This window comes from Gorilla gorilla, chromosome 5, assembly GCF_029281585.2.
Source record: "Gorilla gorilla gorilla isolate KB3781 chromosome 5, NHGRI_mGorGor1-v2.1_pri, whole genome shotgun sequence".
NCBI classification, from domain to species: domain Eukaryota; kingdom Metazoa; phylum Chordata; class Mammalia; order Primates; family Hominidae; genus Gorilla; species Gorilla gorilla.
The window spans coordinates 121,863,390-121,882,845 of NC_073229.2; the positions used below are offsets into that span (position 1 = coordinate 121,863,390).

Below are 19,456 nucleotides of genomic sequence, written 5' to 3' on the forward strand. Positions count from 1 at the left end.
ATATACTACTTTCCAAAGTATAGCTTTTCTATAAAACATCTAGCAGAAGGATAATAGGTAATGATGCAATGGTTAACATTACCATTTTCAAAAATTGAAAAGGAATCATCACTTGGAGCCAGTTTGGCATTTTCCTATAAGACATCCTATTTAGAGCTCTGCATCTCTGCTATGCAGTTCTGTGAATTTGAATCCAACAGAGAAGATGTAGCTTTCATACAATTTTCTTCAGTTATAAGAACCATAATCGTTCCAATGGGATGCTGTAAGCCTGGGTCACTTAAATCATTTCTGAAGACAGCAGGTGCTCTTCAGGGATGTGCAAGATGAGGAAAGCACCTGTTGTTGATTGTGTCTCAGCATCACCTACATAAACTTAGTGCAGGTCGATGTGTTCAGGAATCAGTTATGGAGAAGGATATGAAAATTTTGCACTAAGCAAATGAGCTGGAACCTAACAACAAAGAAAAATTTCCTGAAAAGTTAAGCAGTGTAGGTTCACAAAATATTTAGATACTCTCTCGAAGATAGTCCTAAGAATGTAACTGAATGGGACACAAAAATGAAGATATAAGTATTTACATTGAAATCTACTTCTCTGAAATAATTACTCCCTTCTTATCTGTTGTAAGATGTAACGCAAGATATAACATTCCCAGTCTTCTGTATTCCAATGATATGTGGAAGAATTGTGAGGAGATAGAGCAGAGGTCAAAATTTGTGACACTGGGACAAATATAGCCTTCTAATATTTTATTGACTACAAATGTATTTTCATAAACTGGAAATTTTATTTAAACATTTAGATTCCCAAATTACATTGAAAATCTGAAATATTTTGATATTTGTTTTGTCTTTACAATATTTTTTAAACATAAAAGCTGTACATGCAGTTGGTAAAAAAAAATTCAAATAGTACAGAAAACCATAAGGAAATGTTCTTGATCCCAGTTTCATTTTCACATTTTATTAAGTATTCTTCCATAAATGTAGATGAACATACATGTGAAATATACAATTGGATCATGATAACCATATTTTTCTATGCATAGATATTTTTCATTCCTTATTTTAACAATTCTCTTCGATTTTATTAACTTATATTACTTGAATTGCTTTATGCTTTCTTTTATTCCATTTTTATTTTCATTGCTTTAGTATTTTGAAATTAAATTATTTGATAAAGCTTCCTTTTCTCCTCTCCTACTTGATTTTGTATTGTACACATTTCAAATGCTGTCCCTATGATCTTGACAGTGTGTTCTTGCAGTGGTAGAGGGCGTTGGGCTTCACAGCACCAAGGGCAGGTTGGGGCTTTCCAGCCACCTCTGTGAATACCATGCTACCTTCTTCTTGGATGATCTGTCATTCCTTTATGTGGCCATCCAAAAGTTTTATTCTGGTATTTTTTCTGAAAACTCACAAGTAATAGTCATTTTTGGAGAAATAATGGTCCTTTTCTTAAAGATGTGGCCATGAGGTGGCAGTAGCACACAACAAGCATTACTTGGGTGGTGCTTTGGTGATTTTGTAAATGGGGGAGGTCTCTTATTGCAGGACGCCTTCCCAAAGGCAATAATTAGGGGGCCACCAAGCTAAAGGAGAGGGAGGCAAAAGGAACTCTTGGGAAGAGGAGGTTTGGAGAAGGAGGCGTCCGTCTAGAGGATGTTGCTCAGCAGCATGATGGAGAGACTCTGGGTGGGAAAGCTTTTAAGGGCAGCAGAAGCTTGGGGTCTGTTACAGACCCAGGGTTTATCTTATCTACGGTTAGCAGATGTTAGGTGCAGTTTTGTGGGGTTGTGCAAAGCAGGCAGGCTCTAAATGGCCAAAAATCTACTTATTTGGACTACATTTGAAACAAATGGATGTGTAAAAATGTGCATTTGTTGCCAGTGGGCTTTGGAGCTAGTGGTTCCACCCTGCTGTGAAGAAGTAAACACTGTAGGACCAATGTGCACAGACCATCTTATAACAACTAGGCCTCACTGGTTTTGTTTGTGTATGTGTGTTTTGTCATTATAACATACTACAAGTCTACAGAAAATATATACATAAATGCTTGTAGATACACTTATATACAAATAAGCATAGAAAATAGACACATATAATGAATAGCACGTACGTACCATCTAGATTTGTTAGATTTATAATTTTGTCGTAAATGCTCCAAGTTTTTTAAAGGACTACATTACTAGAGTTGAATTACTCTATACCCCTTCCTAGAACGATTCTCTTCCCTGCCTTCTTCAGAGGCCTTCCTATGTGTGCTTAGATTTGTATCCTAAATACGTATCATTTTAAAAGGATGTATAAAATTGTTTTGGGATGATTTAAAACTTTATATAAATGATATCATACTGTACATAGCCTTCTGCACTCTGCTTACAATTTTTGAACTGATTGAAATGTATTCAGTTGATAGCTGTAGATCACATTTATTTACTGTTGCTGCTAAATAACATTTTACTGTGTGAATATAAGATGATTTAAACAATTTCATATTAATGGCGATTTAATTTGTTTCCAGCTTTTCATTTTTGCAAATGATGCTGTAGAGAACATTTCTGAACACGTCTTCTTATGCAAATGCTTCTACTTGGCTGTTTCATTGAGAGATTCTAGAAGCAAATCAGCAAATAATTCCCAAATAACCTATTGGCACAGGTCTAGAGTTATATCAAAATTAGATATAATTCCTATTCTTGATAAATTTATACTCTTAGTTTATAAGCTTTGTGTATACTTACAAATAAGAATTTTTCTACTATTTGGTAGTGTTTATCTCACCTGTCATTTTACTAAGTTTACGTGTGTTTCTAAGACAGATATGTCATTAATGTCATTGCTTGATTATTTTCTCCAATACTTGGTTTTGGTAATCCCCTAAGATGCAAAGCAGATGTGACTATCTGAATTACAGTTTTGTCTTTAGGAGAACATTGTGTTAAAAAGCTTCCCTGAATTCCTAGTGCTGTCACTTTCTCAGTTAATGATTTATTAAATACATCAGAGCAATTAGAAAAATGAGATTTTTAAAAAATGTTTTCCACTACAGCTCAAGTAATTTAAATCACTCTTCTAAGAGATGTATGTTGGGAGAAGTCATAAGTGGAATGCACATGACATAGTAAGGATAATGATCAGTGTAAGCAGATAACTTCTAATGGGAAATATATACATAGCTTTGGAATTGCATTCCAAATCACTTGTTTTCCCAGCATTTATTGTATGCAACAAACACATAGAAAGTGGTTAGCTGAAACAGGTAGTTTGGAAATATTTTAACATTTTTATCTAAACAAATGACAGATTTTTTTTAAATGAAAAATGCTAAGTATAATAAAAGTGTATATTTATGTTCTCGGCAGCCAAATGTGCTTTTTAATGGAATTTAAATAAATGGAATTTTTATGACAAAAAAAGCAACAGTAAAAGCAGTGATTATGTTTTTCATAGTTCATTTGCCTTCTTTGCCCTGCAGACCTTGTGTGGAGGAAAATGAGATCCCGAGTGAAGTCTACAATGTCATTGACTCTGAAGAAGGACTCAGAGACCCATTGGTGTTTAATGACCCTTACTGGCCTATGCAATGGAAACTGGTATGATCTTCAGAAATAGATGGTTCTTTGGCAATGTTAAGAAATATTATTTTTGTCATGTTCTAATGCAGTAGACAGGCACTTTTATGCACTGCCTGCTTTTATCTATTGGTTTTGCAGAGAGAGACTTAGCAAACTTTTAATGAAATATTACTGCCATCTTATTAATGAACACTAATCCTTTTAATTTGATTACATCCTTAGGGTTTGATTTAATCTATAAAAGACACCAGTAAAAACCCCAAGATATTTAAATTTGGTGTGTGTAAACAGACTCATTACATAGAAATGTTGTTGCCATTCAGGCTTGAAGTTTTTGTTCTTGCATAACTTAGAATATATTCTATATTACATCAATACTGAGAGAACTTGTCTTTGTGGATTAAGTGGATGTTAGAACATTGCCCAACAGACTTTTTTTCATAATGCTTATTTTGTTGGACTTTTTAGTATCGCATTGCCCTCCCATTTATATAAGACTGTAATAATGAAAAGGTTTGAGAAAAGCACCCTTAATTTTGAATGCAAATAAGTTTAAAAAAATGATGTACATACCATGGAAAATTTTAAAAGGAAACATTTAAAATGTGAAGATAACTTGGTGATAATATTGGAGAGAAATTACAACCTTATTATATGCATAATTAGTTCTTCATAGGTCTGCAGATTATATTGTGTTGTAGAGGGTCCAATGTTGCAAAATGAGGAAAAGGTTAGGTGCATTTTATCATTTTAAGGGCCATGATGAGATAAAACATGGGAAGCTGTTGTGCTGGCTCTTTTTATGTTGATCATTGGCAGTTACCAAGCTGACTATCTGACATGAGCTGAAAACCTATGTTGAAAAAATGTCCAGTTCCATTTTCTGTAGCTTCAACTCATCTTTAAAAAATGAAGTGATTTAGAACACATGTCACGCACTCCTGGGCCAGCCAGCTTCCCTTTCTCTCCTTGTATGTAATATCTTTTTTTCCCCTTTCTAGCAAGTACTTTCAAAAGAACTCTGTACATTTTAACATAAAAAATAAATTATGTTGAGCCATTTTGGAAAAAAAATACTTATTTGGCTAAATTTAACATTTCAAACAAATAAAAAATTCAAGCAGAAAATAATTGAGGACTGCTTCAATTTCCTGGAGGTGGTATAATCAGTAACAATTTAGTGAACTAGAGTCAATCAGGATTATGAAAGTCAAAGAGAAAAAGAGTGATATTAAGAAAAAGGACTGAGGAAAGGTAACTAGATAAGGAAGAAGGGCATGAAATATGAAAAAAAAACCACCTTTCTTTTTTTTCTTTACCTGAAGAAACAGCAAAAATTAAGATGAATACTTGAAGATTACATATATGACACATTGTAATTTGTCACCTCAGAAAGAATACTTTCTTATATTGGCAATAAAATGTCAAGCCCCTCTATATTGAGGTCAAGAATTTCAGCAGACACAATAGGGAAAGGAGATGGAGGGCAAGTAATACAGGAAAGAAGAGAAGAATTGAGTAGCAAGCAGTCAATAAAGTGACAGGGATTAGAAATGGAGACAAGTCTTAGAGACCATTAAGCAATAGATCCTCTTAAAAGCAGCATAGAAGAGATCATGAAAGGAAAAAGCAGAAAAAAGAAGTTGTATGATGACCCTATATCATTTTCTAGGGCAGGAGTTGATAAACCTTTCCTGTAAAAGTACAGATAGTATATATTCAGGGTTTGTGGGTCACATAATTGCCTGTGGCATATTCTTTTGTTTCTTTATTTCAGATTTTTTAAAATGTAAAAACCATTTTTTCACTTAGGGCCATATGAAAACAGGTTATAGGCTGGATTTTACTCACTGGCCATAGTTTACTGACACCAGTAGGGAGTGGGAGCTATGGAGAAATGAGGAGTCAGGGAGGAAGCAGCCATTCAGATGTAGGCCTTCAAGTGCTGTGCTGAGTTATACCCACATTACACTAGTACAATTCAGAGATGAAGTTCTGGATTATTATTATTTCCAGGTAGCACCATTCTGGAGGCACATCTACCATTATGGAAAAGATTCGTTTTAGTACCCAGGCAAGGCATGGTACATAATTGCAAAGAATGGGCTGCACTTTACAACTGGATGGTGTATCTAAAACATATTAATAACAACAGACCTAAACTGTGTTGCAGAATCCATCCTCTCACCAGAATACCAACTTTATTTCAATGAAAGACTGAGTGGTTCAGGGTGTTGTGCTGCCTTAACAGGGAAATTTGAGGCTTTATTCTGATGAGCACCCCTTAAGCAGTCTCCTTCAGTTACTAGTTTCTCTCTCCGCTCTTCACAGCCAACCTTCCTGAAATGGTCTTTCTTATCTTCATTTTTGTGCTCATCTACTCCTCAGCCAACACTTGTAGCAATCTGGTTTTGTGATGCCCTTCCACGTATCTCTGCCATCCTGTCACCCCCACACTCTCTACTTAATCTCTCAATGCAACAGAGACTTTTCAGTTCTTGTGTTACTTGAATCATCAATTATGAACTTGTAACTACTCATATAAAACCTTTGATAATTAAAATCAGATTTCTAATATTCATTCATTCATTCATAATATTCCTTTGCTGACATTACTAGTTTCAATTCTGGTTGTTTTGGTTCTAGACTACAAACTAAATAGAACAAACCCCATAAGAATGCAAATGGCCATGATTCCACTCCCAAAGCTCTTTGATTGTGCCTCCCCAGCATTCCTTCCTGACTAATTCCATCTTGTATTCCAAAATTGACTCTGGCACTAAATCCTAAGAGGAGATTTTTTTTAACCTACTACCAAAGTGAATTAGGCCACTTTTCCTCTGCACTCCCATGAAACAGTTGTGCCCTCGCTGCCATTTGAATGAGTAAACACATGAATTAATCAATGGGTTAATGCTTAGCAATTTGTGGGAGCTCTCAACTTGAGAATAATATGCTTTAGGACAGGGATTATGCCTTACTCCTAGTCCCTCTTGCAACCCATGCCAAGAAACCTGGCATTTTAAAATACCATATTAGTATTTGTTTAATGAGAAAATTTTAGAATGCATATATAAATGTAGCTACTCATTTTTCTTCACTTTTCTATTCTAAAGTCCAAAAATCTGTTTAGTCCTTACTTGCTACAAACCTGTATTCTAATAAATATTGTTCTCACTTGGAAAATAAACTCCCATCTCTTTACCAATAATTTTAAGGGCAAAAAAATAAAAAAAATAAAAATAAAAGGATTATGTAATAAGAAGCCCCAGATAGAATGGCTTGAGTAGGATGAGGCTTATTCTTTCACATCAGTAGAAGAGTTGGTCCACAGCCAGTATGAAGTCTCACAAATCAAGAGGCTCTTTCTGCCATCTCTTCCACATGGCTCACCACCTATTCTGCACACCGCCTGGTGGGAGGAGGCAAAAAGAAAGGAGGTGTATAGATGCCCATTCCCTTGCAGACACAGCCAGAAAGTTGTACATATGTGCTCAGATTAAATGTGGAGGTTATCTTTCTAGAAGAAGGAAGAATAGCTGTAAGGAGACAACAGTCTCCTCCAAACACTAATTTAAAAACAAAATATTTTAAGCAAAATGTAAAAAATTATCTGAATTTTCTAATTAGTGTTTGAGATATAGTATAAACAAAAGAAAAACACTATTATAAAATAAAGGGATATTTGAAGCTGCAGAACAAATTTTGAGATTTCAGTCTTTTATGAGCATAATTAAAACAATTGTTCAATAGAGTAGGAAATTCATCTTATTTGCCATTATTTGTCAAAATTTACCACAGTAAATGCTAGAGACTCAATGTCCTTAAGTTTGCACAGAGTATTATTTATACAGGCTAATTTCATCATTTCTATAAAATATCAGAAATGAAGGCATCTAAAATTATAAAATTATTTTTCTATCTGATTCCACCATTATTATTGTTTTCAATGAAAAATAATTTTAGTATTATAAAACTACCTGCAGATGGCCATGGTATTCTTTTGTTAAACACTTGCAGAATTCTGATAATGTAAGATAATATTTATTACATTTTTGTCCTTGTACATTTTTCAGAGCATATTTCTTGAGAAATTCTAATAAGACTTTTAAATATCATTATAGTTCTAAAGACTTGTATACAAATTTAATGAGCTTCTGCCTAAAATTATGCTAAAAAGTAGATATTTGAGAATAATTTGAAGAAAATTTTGACTTAATGTTATATTTTCTGAAGTACAATATCCTAATGACAAAGATTTTTAAGACCTTGTACTAGATTTTTGTGAACACAGCAAGGTATTACATCATGATATCTGGAGTAAGTGGTCTAGGAGAAGAAGTAAAAGCTAGAAAAGAGATGACTTTTTATTAGATTAGGTAGGCAGAAATAATAGAACCAATTTTAACAGATGCTCAAAGCTCCAAAGATGTGAATGAGAAAAGTTACAGGAATATAGATTTTTAAGAAAGTGTATTTTCTGCTTTAATTTTTGATTCAGAAATTAATTTTGGAAAAAAGCAGTGTTGAATCTGCACATGCTTTATTTTACCTGTAAAACAATAGGGCCGAGTTGACAATGTAAATCTCGTAGAAGGTATCAGGACACTTCCACTCTTGGAGATCATGTTTGTGAGCCAGGACTGTGTGGACTGTCACAGCAGAGGCCATGGGGCCAGGGTAGGGACAATGGAGAGACAAATTCAGCCTGCAAGTTTAACAAAAAAAGAAAATGTTTAATTTTTTTAATTGGACTTTAATTTTTGGAGAAGTTTTAGGTTCATAGCTAAATTGAGTGTAAGGTGCAGAGATTTCCCACATACCCTTCTCAGAACACATGCATAGCTGCTGCCACCTCCAGTCCCTTATCAGCGTCCTCTAACAGAGTGGTACTTTTGTTAGAAGTTATAAACTTACATTGATGTTTGATCATTTTAATATGGCCTTTTAGGTTAAAAATGTTAAAATTAAAATAAATGTTGCTATCACCTGGTTTATTAGAAAAAATGTAGGCTTTAGGGTTACACGAGTGTAAATTCAAATCCTGGGTTTGTAACTCCTGACTGTGCCATCATTAACATTTTAATCTTTCTAAAAATCTATGAAGTAAGTATTATGAAAGTTACTTCGCAGGATTGTTCTTAGAATTAAATGAGATTATGGAGACAAAGCACCTGTCACCCTGTGTTTGACATGTGGTAAGCATTCAGTGCATAACTTGATAGCTAGCCAGATTTTGTTCCTACCTATAACATGTTAAGCTTTTATTACATGGAAAATAAACTATGCTGACTTCTCCTTTCTCAATAACACTAGATAACTAAAGCAGTACTAGTACAGATTATTAATAACTCTTTGTTATAATATAATGGGAATCATGTCTATGTCACTGGTCTCCAAAGAAGGGCTTACCCCACGATAGTTTATACAAACAGGTGCACTGGTATGTGGGGAAAAACATGAGAACTTCCATTTATTTTTTTATCTTTTAAAATTTAAAATTGTTGAATCTATTGAAATTATAGTATATCCGTACATGTTTCATTTATAAATAAATAAATATACACACATCGTGGGTGTATGTATAAACTTTTTTGAAGACTCATGAACAAAATATTTGAGCCAATGGGTATACTCAGTGAACATTCATAAGGTAGATGTCACAGTGTTTTTGTTGTGTGTCTGCTACATGAACAGGACTAGGTATTAAATCTTTAAAGGCAAATCAGATATGGATATGGATTTTTACTTTAAAAAGCTTAAAGTCTAAAAGCGATATTAGCACATACTAATAAAAAACTATATTACTAGGCAGAAAGCCATTCTATTAAGAACACACAATTAAACAAAATCATTTTTAGCTTGTGGGAGATAATATTTGAACTAAGACTAAACGTGAAAACACTGCAAACAGAAGCATGGCAATGAGAAAAATATTTTTGTCCAGAGGAAAGTGTCTTGAATGTTTGACTGAGAAGTCCAAACTTCATTCTATACCAAGAGATTTTTTTTTTTTCGAGACAGGGTCTTGTTCTGTCACCCAGGCTGGAGTGCAGTGGCGTAATCATGGCTCACTGCAGCCCCGACCTCTTGGGCCCAAGCAATCCTCCCGTCTTAGCTTTCTGTATGTCACCATATCCATCTTATGTCTTTAATTTATTTTTCGAAGAGATGGAATCTCACTATGTTGCTTAGGCTACCAATAGATTTTTAAAAGAATTTTAAGCGGAAAATTTGAGTTATGTTTGAATACCATTAATTTATTATTTTGTCCATTCATTTATGAAACTCTTATTTGTCAAGTACTATGGTCATGCCCAATGCTAAGCATGCAAAATACAAACATAAATTACATGCTGTTCATTTTCTCAAAAGACTCATAATCTAGTGCAATAGTCATGTAAACATACTCACTTCATTCTATGAATGTACCGCAGAATTATTTATTTAAAAAAAAAAGGTGATGGTGACAATGCAGGGAATGCTTATTCTGCCCAGATGTGTTTTAAAGGCTTCACTGAATCAAGAGAGAAGTCAGAAAACATAACAGTCCAAGATAGAAATTGAGTTATGCTGCAGCCTTTTTTTGTGTGGCTGGAGGCTGGAGGAACAGTGATGGAGAAAAGGCTAGACAGTTCAGTTGAGCCCAGGTCCATGGGACCATGTATCCCCAAAAAAGGCATTTGCCCTTTGTCTTATAGTTCATGCAGATTAGAGGTTTTTAAGAGGGATGTGATGCAATCACTTTTGTTATGTAGAAAGATGATTTAGGTAGTAGGTTGAGGAAAGGAAAAAGGGGACAAAGATGGGAGGCAAAAGAGAACAGACACAACACAACTATAGTTCAGGAAGATGAAGAAATTGGGACCTAAGTAACTACAGTGAAGATAAAGACAAAAATATAATATTAAATCATATTTGGGAGGAAGAGTCTTAGCTAAATCTGATACAGGTGTTTAGGGAGAAGGACATGTTCAGAATGATGGAGATGTTTGGTGACATGGAGGGTGATGGTATCAGTCGGCTAGGGGTGTCTTAACAGGATACCAGAGTCAAAGTTGCTTAAAAAACAGAAATTTATTTCCTTCGAGTCTGGAGGCTGAATGTCCAAGATTAAGGTGCTGGTAGGGTTGGTTTCTTCTGAGCCTCTCCCTGGCTTGCAGATGGCTGCCCTCACACTGTGTCCTCACATGGCCACTCCCCTGTGTGCACACAGCTCTGGTATCTCTTCCTCTTCTTATAAGGACACACATTGTATTGGATTAGAGCTCCACCTTTATGACCTCATTTAATCTTAATTATCTCTTTAAAAGTAATTGAAGGGCTTTTAAGAGCCCTGTCTTCAAATACAGTCATACTGAGTATAAGGGCTTCAACATGCAAATTCTGGGGGAATATAGTTCCAAACAGTGATGCAGTATCTTAAAGATGAGGGAAAGTTTAGTGGTGTGGTAGAGTTAATTAATTATGTGTTTGACAGAGTAACCAATATTTCTGTGAAATAACTGAAATTAAGAGGAAAGAAAGATACTTAAACATTTCATAATTAGAATGGGAAGTTATATCATTATCCATGTTTTGAGGCATTGAGACCCACAGAATTGAAGATAACAGAGAGAAACTTAGAAATAAGGAAAATAATAATATAATGTGGGCATTGTGTTATAAACACAGATTTGTAATATAACAAACATAACATAAATTCATAATTCCGCTACAAATATATAACTACAGCATGCTGCCCACAATGTAACTCATTATCTTCCATATTTTAAGTGCTTACCTGTTATATTCAAGCCTATGAATCTCAATACATAATAAATATGTAGCTATAACATTAATTAGGTGTGCATGTGTGTGTTTGTATATACATATATACACACAAGCACATATATATATGTGTATTTCTGTTTGTATTTATTTGTATATTTGGAGGTACATTAGTAAATGTATAGATGGTTATTGAATAAGATTGTCCAGACATATGTGTTTTGTAAAAGAGAGGAGGAACAACAGTATATAAAAGCCAAGTAGACTATATTGATACGAAAACAGTGTGTAGGTTGAAATGTGAGAGAGGAAAAGATATGGACATGTGTCTGGAGGCTATTGCAGAAATTCTGTAATGAAAGCTGAATATAGGCACTACCATGGTTGATGGAAAAAGGGGAGAATAAGACAGACTTATTCACTTAATAAGTATTTACTGAGTGCCTAGTGGAGTCTAGGCTATGTGCTAGACCCTGGAGACTCAACCAAAAACAAGATGTTCCTACCCTCATAAAGCTGATATCCTAGTGAGAAATAATATAATTAAACCAACAATTAATGGTAAAAATAACTTCTACAACCATGTGGTTGACAGCAAAAAGAACAGAAGCTCTTAAACTACTGTTGGGAGTGTAGGAAAGGTTTTTATTTTTTCCCCCAGAGGAAATGGTATTTAATCTGAGATTCAAAATAAATATAACTTACCTTGACAAAGTAATTTACAAGATAGGAGGAGTGGATGGTTTAGTAAGGAAGATACTATGCAAAGGACCAAAAGATTGCAAAGACTGTGGGGCACTGAAGAAATAAAAGGCTCGTGAATATGGCCAAAGTGGCTGCAAGGGGAAGATGAGTCTGAAAAGTTGAGACAGAAGGAATATACATAGAGAAATAAAAACTAAGAGAATATGCCATTGGAGAATCCAACATAAAATGTCATTGACTATGGGCAATCCTTTTGAGCAAACAACAAAATAACATTGCTGCATAAAAAAAAAAAAGTAGCAAAGATGCTGTTGTTCTTAATGAGGACAGTTCCAGAAGTTAGGGATAGAAGCTACTCTGTAGTGGACTGATAAATAAGTGGATATTGAGGAAGTAGAGGCATTGAATAGAGACCTATTATAGAAGCCTAATTAATCCATTTATTGTTGACTTACTGAAAATATTATAGATAGATTTCAGAGTTCAAGATACCTAGAAATTTGAGCACTGGTGATGCTATAGTACAAACAATGGAAACCAAAAAATAGTGTAATTATCTCTTCGAGATGTTGAGATGCAATTATGAACAGCCTGGAATTCTATTCCAGGGAAATAGTATCTTTTAGGGATGAAGGTGACATGAATTTATTTTCCATCAAAGAAAAACTGAAAGCCTTCATCATCATCAGATTTATACTGCAGGAAATACCAAAGATTCATGCTACAAGAAATACCAAAGACTCATGCTACAAGAAATACCAAAAGAAATTATTGCAGATGAAAAATTTTAAAGTTATGTGAAGCATAGGATGAGACTATATTTTTTCAGAGAGGACTTACCTTTGCTTCTGTCAGGCAGCCAGAGAAACTTGCAATCTGGGATCACCTTAACCCAAGCTCAAGGATCAAGATGATTCAAAGTTGGGCATCAGTCCCTGAGAGAGCAAGCTACTTGTAATTCACCCTGACTCCTATCAAAAGAGCTGCTCATCTCCTTAGACTTTCAGCCAAATTTTCAGGAACCGCAGATGTCCCTAAGGAAAAAGTAGGCTCAATTGCCAAGCTTACTTGTCTAGGTTTCAGCTTCTCCCAGATCTTGGCCTTCAGAGCTCTCCAAAGCATTCAAGTATTTGAATATTTATCCAGTTTTTTTAGTGTCTTTAGCAGGAGTGTTAGTAGGAATTATTTAATCTACCATTACCAGAAATAGAAGTCTGAAGTTTGTGCTATGTAAATAACCAAGTAACCAAACTTCAAAATGTAAATTGCTTTAACACAGTCACATAAAACAAGTAGGACCATTACACTGACGTTGTCCTTGGATATGTGCTTTTGCCAGAAGTACACCAATATATAGTCTGAATGGGGAGCCATTTGTTTCAAGAGTGAAGCAAAATCCTGCCTTGCCTAATGGTCAGAATTTCCTTCTATTGGATTCTCAACTTCTATGTAAGGTATTGTCTTGTAAAGACAACAGAAAAAGAACACATACTGAAGAGAGTCCACATGCATACATTGTAACATCAACATTTTTATCAGTTCCATATGGTAAGCTGCCACCAAGAAGAGAAACATTTGTATTGATTTTTTTTTCTGATTAAAAAAGTAAATATTTAGACAATAGAGAAAAATATAAAGAGTAAAAATATTCCCTATGATCTTACCACTTGTATATAATTACTATGAACATTTTGTTACATATTGTTCCATTCCTGAATTATATGTTACATCTATACTATACATTATATTTAGTAAACATGTTTAAAGTTTTCAAATAAAAATGTAACCATGCTGCAGATACTCTTTCCTACCTGTTCTTTTTTTTTTTCTTAATATGTTGGTGATTTTTCTATCTTAGTTAATTTGTATTAATTCATTTCTTTTAATAATTGTTTAATATTCTATATTTTAAAAATTATTTATTGATGGTATTCAAGTAGTTTCTATGTCCTTTGATTTTTCTCTCAACACGTATTCCTTAACATATTCTCTTCTCCAATTCCTGCTGGTGGAACTTGGGGATGTCAAAACAGTGCAAAGGTGCAGTCTCCAGTAGGAATGGACAAAAGAGGGAAATTGTGACAATTCACGTGTGAGAGAAAGTCACAGTTCTACCTAGGCTTTATTTATTTTTTCTTTCCTTTTGGATTTATTGAGGTGGTCTAAAGTTAGCTGGGGTATTGTAAATCCCACATTCCCTCTTTACTCACCCAGCTTCTCTTATTGAAGAACACCAAGGTAAAATACAAGCTTCATACAAACTGTGCATCAGATGAAGTAAAAATAAACAATGGGCCACCCTTCTGGGAGACAGCCTGCTCTAGGAACTGTCTTTGCTTTATGTCCTACTGTGTAGACCTTGGGGATTTTCTGAGTTCTGTTGGAGAAACCTAACTACTCAGTTTGTAAATTCTTCTCCTTTGTTAATGTTGAATAACAGGCCAGTCAACAACAATCAGTTTTTCTTTTAATCTAAGTCATTCTCCTTCACAACTTCCAGAAAAGAAAAATTAATGTTTCTTGACCATTGATAGCTTCTGTATTTTAGCAATACCAAGTATTTTTTAAAAGTTGTTTTTGTATTTTTTCATTTTTAAATTTGCTTTTTAATTTTTTCATCATGTCAGTGATATTTTACAGGGAATGTGTAGACTCAATCATTATTGAAATGGAATGTTGACCCTTTAAGGTTTAATGGGGAGAAAGAAGATGATAATATTTAACATCCTTGTTAAACATGGGCTGGCATCATGGGATGTTGCTGATGGAGGTGTTTCACATTTTAATCATGCCAAAGAACCACCAAACTCCTGGGTTGGTGTAAGGACTGGAACACTAGACAGAGATGTAAATGTGTATAAAGAAAAGGTAATAATATTTTGGGAACATGCTCTCTTGATTTCGCTTGGTGTAGAACAGACTCAGTAATTGAATTACCCTGTGGATAGAATTGTGATGTTGTAATAAGGTCTTTTGCTCTTTTAGATACTAACGATTTATTGATGTTTTCAAAAGAACCTTTTTTTAACTGTCTTCTTGGATGAAACAAATATTATAATCAATTTTTTTAAGAGCTTGACTTTCTGATTTTGTTACCTTAAAAGTTCTTTCTCTGTGTTGGATAGAATTTCAGTTGCTGCTGGCTGGCAGCCATTCTTGAAGGAGAGAAGAGAGTTGTGCTGGCAGGCGAATGAATTTGTCCTACATGTCCTCTCCAGCAGAATATCATGTGGGGTCAACTTCTAGTCCCAAGTTTGATATCATCTGATGAATTCCTCTGTACAGATATTCTGATTCTTCCATGTTATTGTATGGAGCTACTTCATAGATCTTTGGTTATGTGGACATTTGTATATCTACCATTTTTCTATGCCCAAACAGATTCTGGATGAATCTGTTTTTAAAAAACTATCTGGGATCACCAATTAAATGATTTTCCTGACGCTAGGGTCAGTGATTGTTCGAGCTCAGTAGAAGCTGTGGTGCCTTGCCTAGGTCCCCCTTCCTGGGTTGTTGCACTTATTCCTCAGCTGCTGGCAATGCTGTTTGCAAATGTATCAGAGCTCCCATCCACCCACCTCCTAACTCCTCATCTCTCCACCCACTGCGCCCTAAAAATTGCCCTTAGCTATTAGGAGCAAACTAGCCAAGGAGGCTGTGACACTTCTTTCCTCCTTCAGGAATGGTATGTAAACAATGCCTGGAATATACAGGGCTATAGAAGTCTAGCTTTCTTGCCTCAAAAGGGAACAACACTCCAGTGGGATTTATATTTCAGACTCCCTACAATACAAATGGATCAGCCCAAGACTACACTTTACCCGAGACCACATTCTCGATCACCTCTTTCTTCTTCCCTATCCTGCTTTATGCTCACTCTTAGAGGCACTCCTGAAAACATCTTCCTCAATAAAGCTCTAAAAACCCTGGATCAGGCTTTGTTTCTAGGGAAACTGGCTTAAAATTCTACCAAAAGTGGTCTTAGAAAGCAGACCTCAAGAATGGCATCCTGAAGTTAGAAACTTGAGAGCTGGCTTATACCAATGACTTATCACTGGTGGTAGCTTCTGACATGCAGCCACAGTGCAATTGCTAAGGTTGTCACTGAGGTCAACTTGGATGGGATATGGGCAGAAGAAGATGCACTGGTTTGTGCAAAATCTCTGGTGTTGGAGAGGTACAAGAGAAATATAAATTTGAAGGTCTGTGGAATTCAGAGGCTATTTCTGAATGCCATTGATGTTTCAAAGAGATGAAATAACAGGCTCAGGGCAATCAATCACCAATTTAAAGCCAAGTATGAGAGTCAGAGGGCCTCTTTGGCAGCTTGTAAACAGACCTTCAGTTCCTACAGCTGGAGGGCAGATGAACTGAAGAACAGGCATAGGACTTAATTATAAAAGTCACAGAACTAAAGAGAAAGCATAATTCCCAGCCATGGAAAGTCTTATATGCCAAACTCAGAGTCCTGAAAAGTAGAGAAAAGAGCACTGAAACTTGGGATAGGGTTATCTGGGTATATATAGAGTAAATCTTCACTTAATGTTATTGATTTTTTTTGGAAATGGTGATTTTGAATAAAATGACACATAATGAAACAAATTTTACCATAGACTAATTTATATAAACAAGAGTTAAGTTCCTATAGAATATTTCTGGTCAAAAAAAATCACCAAACTTCTAAATAAAGACCCCAAACACTCCTAATATTAAACACTGACTTAAGTGTGAGCAGTACACACACTTAAGAAAGATTAATAAAAACACATAAGATAATTCTTTACCCATTTTTTTTTTGGTGAATCAGTGAGTGATGGTGATCATGGTGCAGGTGGGTTAAATGAAGGAATAAATGTTTGCAAAGCAAAAATTGTAAGAGCACCTCTTGCCAGCCCACAGTTCAAATGCAAATAAATATTGTGGGCTCAATGGGCACTTTCTCCCTGCATCATTTATTGTTGTGCATTTGTGTGATTATCATAGACTTGAAGAATTTTTATTTGATAGTAATTTGTGTTCCATTCATTCATTTATTTTCCAACCCACTTGTTCCAGTTCAGGGTCAAGGGTGTTAGGAGCCTATGATGGCAGTTGAGGGCAGAAGTAAGAACCAGCCCTGGACAGGGCTCCATCCCATCATTGCAGGGCATACTCACACATACACCCATGCACACTCAGACTGGGACAATGTGGACATTCCACTTCACCTCATGTGTACATCTTTGGGTTGTTGGAGGAAACTGGAGTATCTAGAGGAAATCCATGCAGACATGGAGACAGTGTACAAACTACACAAACAGTGGCTCTGGCCAGAATGCCAGAATGGATTGCTTTTCTTATCAATGTTACAATACAATGACATCGAATGAAACAATGTTATTTGAGGATCTGCTGTACATGTAATCCTTGGACTCCCAGATTCCCCTGGAACTTTTGGGTTTGTACAGTGGTCCCCCTTGTTGAAAGATAATGCCTCTGCCACCTCTTGGTTGAAGACTGTGAGAAAACTCACATGAGGCAGGCAGATGCTTTACAGGATGTTACTAAGTACTTCTGGATCTGCCTCCTTCTCCCTTCTTGGTCACATAAACAGCAACTAGGATCACTATCTTAGCCTAACACAGTTGACAAAATGTGGAGCTTCCTAAAGGAGGGGATGGATTGTATGCTCAGAGTTGCAAGAATAGCTAACAAGTACAGCAGTAACTAAGAAAGCATTCTTGAGAGTGTATTCTAAAAGTGTTGGATAAAGATTGTGGGGTAGAATACAAAGTTAAATAAGGGAGAATATGCTAATATGGGGGGACCCTCCTGTGATACAAAATTTAACAACCAACAGTAGTTCTAAGACACTCCTTGGGAGTATCTTGGAAGCTTGAAAAGCAGTGGCTTACATTTAATATAGTAGGGATGCTAGATTACTGTGACAGACTGGTGGAAATGACCAAAGGCTCAGCAAAGTGGGCATTCTAGAAAGGATTTATTGTATAAATCTTGAAGACCTGCTTGCTGATTACCTTTCTTAGAAGAATCTAGTGTATAATACATTTATGAAGGAGACATCATCATTATTTAGAAGCTCATATTGGCTATACTTTGTAGGCTGGAACTAGATAGAAGAAAACACTATACAGAATTGGATACCATTGTAAGGTACTCTCCAGCTCTCATATATTTCAGGGATTGCCTCGGCTACAGAGAGCTGCCTGTCTCATGGTCACTCCCTTTACGGATCGATGCAAGTACAAATGCCTGGTTACTTTGGTCGAATGCAAGATGATTCTGCAGGGCCTTTTTAGCTATCTATGGAGACATTTATCTGGAAATCCCCATGGAGTTGGTCAAGACTGAATTAGAGCTTGAATTATTCTCCCCAATCCTTCTTCCTTCTTCTCCCTTCTACAAGTGTTGCTCTCAAGAGGACTCCTTAATAAACACTCTGTGTTCTAAATTCCATAACTGAGCCAACTCTTATGGGAACCTAACCTGTGACAGGCCTCAAGGAGATTTCCTGTGATCAGGTGACAGAGGGGGATAAAACCTGAGCTTGGTTCACAGATAAAGTGGCTTGCTACCACGGTATGATCCTAAGATAAATAGCTGATGCATTACACTTCCATTCAGGTGTAGCTTTGAAACAAAATGATGAAGGAAGGAAACTAACCAATAGGAAGAGCTTTAAATTATTAACTTGCGTAAAGAAAGAAATGGTTGGAGATAACAACATTTATGGATTTATCGATAGTAACAAATAATCTAGCCTTTAGTCAAGAGATCTGGAAGGAGCAATATTGTGAGATCAGGGTCCAAGAGGTTTAAGAGGAGACATGTAGGTGGATCTATGGATGTGGAAAGGAAGCATGAAGCTCTTCTCATTGCATGCTAGAGCAGATTCATTGTAGGAGAGGTGCTAAATAACCACATAGACAGGATGACTTGGCTGATTGTTTTTAGCTCCTGCCCTTGACTATGACAATAATGGCACCATGGGTGTATGAATGGAGAAGCCATGGGACAGATATGGACTGTATGTATATGCCTAAGAATATGGGCTCCATCGTACCAAGGCCTATGTAGCCAGTCACTACTGCTGAATGCCCAACTTGTCAGCGATAGAAACTAATGCTAAGTGTCCTGCATGTGAGTATTCCCCAAAGAGCTCAATCTGCCACTTGGTGCAAGTTTGATTTTGTAGGACCCTTTCCATTTTGAAAAGGGCAGAATTTATCCTAACCAGGATTAACATATATAGGTTCACTTTTCTTTCCTATAGGACTTTGACAAATATAATTTTTCATGGACTTGTGAAGTGTTTGATTTGCTGATATGATATTCTGCATAATAACATCTCAGACCAGAACAATCTTTTCTTGGCAAAGGAGATAGAGAAGTGGGCACAT

The 19,456-nt window shown here is 35.7% G+C and overlaps 1 long non-coding RNA gene across 2 annotated transcripts in view; it reads left to right on the plus strand.

Annotated features, from left to right (window-relative positions):
- LOC129534551 (uncharacterized) overlaps window positions 1-19,456 on the plus strand; it is a 964,006-nt gene that overhangs the window by 263,296 nt on the left and 681,254 nt on the right. For both annotated transcript variants that reach the window (XR_010134327.1, XR_010134328.1), the window contains one exon: window positions 3,482-3,599. This is a non-coding gene — a long non-coding RNA (uncharacterized lncRNA). The remainder of the gene's footprint in view (window positions 1-3,481; window positions 3,600-19,456) is intronic.